The sequence below is a fragment of the Muntiacus reevesi genome, chromosome 2 (assembly GCF_963930625.1).
Source record: "Muntiacus reevesi chromosome 2, mMunRee1.1, whole genome shotgun sequence".
Lineage (NCBI taxonomy): Eukaryota > Metazoa > Chordata > Mammalia > Artiodactyla > Cervidae > Muntiacus > Muntiacus reevesi.
In genome coordinates, this window is record NC_089250.1 from 36,422,576 (window position 1) to 36,428,051 (window position 5,476).

Genomic DNA, 5,476 nt, shown 5'->3' on the forward strand with positions numbered 1-5,476 from the left:
TGGATCTCCTTGCTGTGCAAGGGACTCTCAAGAGTCTTCTCCAACACCACAGTTCAAAAGTATCAGTTTTTTGGCGCTCAGCTTTCTTCACAGTCCAACTCTCACATCCATACATGACCACTGGAAAAACCATAGCCTTGACTAGATGGACCTTTATTGACAAAGTAACGTCTCTGCTTTTTAATATGCTATCTATGTAGGTCAAAACTTTCCTTCCAAGGAGTAAGCGTCTTTTAATTTCATGGTGGCAGTCACCATCTGCAGTGATTTTGGAGCCCAAAAATTAAAGTCTGAACACTGTTTCCACTGTCTCCCCATCTATTTCCCATGAGGTGATGGGGACAGATGCCATGATCTTAGTTTTCAGAATGTTAAGCTTTAAGCCAACTTTTTCACTCTCCTCTCTCACTTTCATCAAGAGGCTTTTTAGTTCCTCTTCACTCTCTGCCATGAGAGTGGTGTCATCTGCATATCTGAGGTTATTGATATTTCTCCCAGCAGTCTTGATTCCAGCTTGTGCTTCTTCCAGCCCAGCGTTTCTATGATGTACTCTGCATATAACTTAAATAAGCAGGGTGACAATATACAGCCTTGACGTACTCCTTTTCCTATTTGGAACCAGTCTGTTGTTCCATGTCCAGTTCTAACTGTTGCTTCCTGACCTGCATATAGGTTTCTCAAGAGGTGGGTGAGGTGGTCTGGTATTCCCATCTCTTTCAGAATTTTCCACACTTTATTGTGATCCACACAGTCAAAGGCTTTGACATAGTCAATAAAGCAGAAATAGATGTTTTTCTGGAACTCTCTTGCTTTTCCAATGATCCAGTGGATGTTGGCAATTTAATCTCTGGCTCCTCTGCCTTTTCTAAAACCAGCTTGAATATCTGGAAGTTCATGGTTCACGCATTGCTGAAGCCTGTTTGGAGAATTTTGAGCATTACTTTACTAGCATGTGAAATGAGTGAAATTGTGCAGTAGTTTGAGCATTCTTTGGGATTGCCTTTCTTAGGGATTAGAATGAAAACTGACATTTCCAGTCCTGTGGCCGGTGCTGAGTTTTCCAAATTTGCTGGCATATTGGGTGCAGCACTTTCAGAGCATCATCTTTAAGGATTTGAAGTAGCTCAACTGGAATTCCATCACCTCCACTAGCTTTGGACTTCACATTCCAGGATGTCTGGCTCTAGGTGAGTGATCAAACCATTGTGATTATCTGGGTCGTGAAGATCTTTTTTGTACAGCTCTTCTGTGTATTCTTGCCACCTCTTCTTAACATCTTCTGCTTCTGTTAGGTCCATACCATTTCTGTCCTTTATCGAACCCATCTTTGCATGAAATGTTCCCTTGGTATCTCTAATTTTCTTGAAGAGATCTCTAGTCTTTCCCATTCTGTTGTTTTCCTCTATTTCTTTGCATTAATCACTGAGGAAGGCTTTCTTATCTCTCCTTGCTATTCTTTGGAACTCTGCATTTAAATGGGAATATCTTTCCTTTTCTCCTTTGCTTTTCACTTCTCTTCTTTTCACAGCTATTTGGAAGGCCTCCTCAGACAACCATTTTGCCTTTTTGCATTTCTTTTCCATGGGAATGGTCTTGATCCCTATCTCCTCTATAATGTCATGAACCTCCATCCATGGTTCATCAGGCTCTCTATCAGATCTAGTCCCTTAAATCTATTTCTCACTTCCATTGTATAATCATAAGGGATTTGATTTAGGTCATACCTGAATGGACTAGTGGTTTTCCCTACTTTCTTCAGTTTAAGTCTGAGTTTGGCAATAAGGAGTTCATGATCTGAGCCACAGTCAGCTCCCAGTCTTGTTTTTGCTGACTGTATAGAGCTTCTCCATCTTTGGCTGCAAAGAATATAATCAATCTGATTTCAGTGTTGACCATCTGGTGATGTCCATGTGTAGAGTCTTCTCTTATGTTGTTGGAAGAGGGTGTTTGCTGACCAGTGTATTGTCTTGGCAAAACTCTATTAGCCTTTGCCCTGCTTCATTCCGTACTCCAAGGCCAAATTTACCTGTTACTCCAGGTGTTTCTTGACTTCCTACTTTTGCATTCCAGTCCCTTGTAATGAAAAGGACATCTTTTTTGGGTGTTAGTTCTAAAAGGTCTTGTAGGTCTTGATAGAACTTTTCAACCTCAGCTTCTTCAGCATTACTGGTTGGGGCATAGGCTTGGATTACCGTGATATTGAATGGTTTGCCTTGGAAACGAACAGAGATCATTCTGTCATTTTTGAGATTGCATCCAAGTACTGAATTTTGGACTCTTTTGTTGACCATGATGTCTACTCCATTTTTTCTAAGGGATTCCTGCCCACAGTAGTAGATATAATGGTCTTCTGACTTAAATTCACCCATTCTGGCCCATCTTAGTTCGCTGATTGCTAGAATGTCGACATTCACTCTTGCCATCTCCTGTTTGACACTTCCAATTTGCCTTGATTCATGGACCTAATATTCCAGGTTCCTATGCAATATTGCTCTTTACAACATCGGACCTTGCTTTTGTCACCAGTCACATCCACAACTGGGTGTTGTTTTTGCTTTGGCTCTATCCCTTCATTCTTTCTGGATTTATTTCTCCACTGATCTCCAGTGGCATATCGGGCACCCACCGACCTGGGGAGTTCCTCTTTCAGTGTCCTATCTTTTTGCCTTTTCATACTGTTCATGGGGTTCTCAAGGCAAGAATACTGAAGTGGTTTGCCATTCCCTTCTCCAGTGGACACATTCTGTCAGACCTCTCCACCACGACCTGACTGCCTTGGGTGGCCCCACATGGCATGGCTTAGTTTCAATCACCTTAGAACATTCCAATTGGACTGAAGTCATGTTAACTGTGTCTGGTCCAATTTCACTGCTGTTCCCATGCCAAACTGCATTTTCAGCCAGTGTGCTCAAAACAAAGAGCTAACAAGCTGAACTGAGCAACGCCCCTTCCTGCTCAACAGCTGCCCTCAAACTGACAATTGTGTCAAGAAAACAATGGCTCACAGTAGAATAACTCAGAGGAGCAGTTTGCATCGCTCTTACTCTGCACTTGGAAATTTAAATTTGTATCCTATTTCTTTTGTTTGCTTTAAAATTAATTGTGTAACATTGACCACTGTTCTCTTTCGTTTGAGATCACTTATTGCCTGCTTTTGAGTGTTAAAATGTTCCCTTTCTCTTATGAACTTATGTTTACAGTGAAGCTGAATCCAGCCTCTGTAGCCCGACACTGAATTAAATCTTGGAGGCAGAGTTTTGGGTGAAGAAGTAAAGAATAGTTTTATTGTGTTGCCAGCAAAGAGGGCCACAGTGGTCTAATGCTGCCAAAACTGTGCCCTGACCTGGATGGGGCAGTGAGGAGTTTTATAGAAATGTTTCAAAGAGGGCATGATCAGATCGTAGACATACTTCTGATTGGTTGGTGGCAAAGTAATTGGGAGTCAGAATCATTACCCTGCTGGTTCCAACTGATCTGGGGTTACGTGCTTGTGGGCAACACTCATTCCACCTGATGGAAGCTTTAATATCTGCAAAACAGCTCAAAGATGGATTCTTTACCACTGAGCCACTAAATAAACCCATTCAAATATTATTTTAACACGTATTCAACATAAAATTTGTTATTAATGGGCTATTTTACATTCCTTTTTTTCATACCAAGCAGATGAAATCTAGTTAGTCTTTTGCTCTTGCAGCTTCTCTGAATTTGAACTAGACATCTTTCACGTGATTTAACAGCCCCAGCTGTATCATAACTACTGTACTGGACTATGCTGCTCTAAGGAGTTGCAAGGTAAAAAATAGAGGGTTTCTAGTCTCATAGAGAGGAGATAAAAAATGTATATTATTATCATTCAAGGTAATAGGAAAGAACAAATGCACAAAATGGGACTAAGCCTCGCCCTGCGAAAGTCCTTGTATTGTTTGTGGGGATTTGGGACATAGAATGGGGATGGGGAGTATCTGGGGTAGATGAAAAGTGAGTAATGGGAGAGGCAGATAAAAAGGATTCCACGTGGGAGGACTAGCTGGAGTGATTTAAATACCAAGTACTCAAACACAAGAGCCTGAGGATCCCAGCCTGTTCCATTCACACGCTCACTCACCACCACCTTGAATCAACCTGCACTCAGGGAGGCTTCTTCTAGTTGAAATCACTGAAGGGTGGCATTTCATTTCCTACCTCTGTGGTGCCATCACCTGCATCTCTGCCTTAGGAAAGGATGGGGAGACTTCTGTCCGCATCCTTAGTTCCTTCCTTGGCCACTCAGCTGAGGGAAAGCAGCTGACTTCCATACCCGTGTTTGTACTTCTTTTAGTTCTCTTTACCCCTTCTGGCAGTTAATTACTTTCTACTGGCTAATCATTATTTGGATTAAACTTGCCGTGTTCAAGTAACTGGGGTGGCTTTTGTTTCCTGTTTGAACATTGACCAATATTCTCATTCACTCTCTCTCTCTCTTTAAAAATTACTGTTGTTCTCCTTGTTGTTTTTATTCAGTTTTAGAAAGGAGACCAGGACAAAATGCCTCTATTTCACATTTAAGCAGATTTGCTCTGGCTTCACTGTGCATGCAGCAAACTAGATCATGCTCTTCTCATGTGTCTTGGGCCTCAGGGCTTCAGTGTAGCCACCTACTTCCAGCTGATGACATCTGACATATGACAAGATGCATATGAAAGAAGTGATCTCAGTGAATCCAGACTCTTGCATCTTCCCATACATAGAAAAGTGTTAAATTCCTTAAAGTGGGAATCTTGTTTTCTTTTAATAACAGCAACCTTTTGATGTTCAGACTACCACTCCTTTTTTGCAAAACTTCTGTATAAACCGGCCCCTTCCCTTCCTTGCCTCTTCAGAGCAGTTTTCTCAGGGTTACTTGAGATGCTATCTCCCAGGTTTGAAGTCCTAAAAATTCCCACCAAATATAACTCCCACCAACCTAACTCTCAACTGTTAGGTTGTGAACAATTTTTAAGTCCACAGCCTGACACTCCAAGTTCACTGGGGATGGTATATGTTAGACTATAGGCGATTCATCATATATAAAAGTTCTATAGATCATCAGTTACAAAACCAAATCATCTATCACAAGCTGAAGAAAATGAATTGTTCTCTTTAAAATCCTTAATGTCCCTTGAAGTTGTGAAAACATGTTGCTAAAACATCTGTTTGGTTTATTTACTTCAGTCTAATCATCAGTCAGTTCAGCCTGAAACATGTTTGCTGGTATAAACTGAATACCCAGGGGACCGATGAAACTTACTCTCTCTGCTGCTGCTGGGACACATCTGCCATCTAGCCACCTTCAGGATAAACTGAAATAAGCATAGCACCACGTTCCCTAAGCTGTTGTGAGAATAATTCCTAAATATTGTTGTGAGACACATGGCACATAGGGAAGTGTTATACAAATGTTAAATAACAAACGTGGCATGCACTATTTCAAGGTACACAGCAGAGAAACATGGAG

The 5,476-nt window shown here is 41.3% G+C and overlaps 1 pseudogene; it reads right to left on the reverse strand.

Moving 5' to 3' along the window:
* Nucleotides 1-1,732: 1,732 nt before the first annotated feature.
* Nucleotides 1,733-2,683, reverse strand: LOC136157130 (craniofacial development protein 2-like; annotated as a pseudogene).
* Between the last annotated feature and the right edge of the window lie 2,793 nt (nt 2,684-5,476).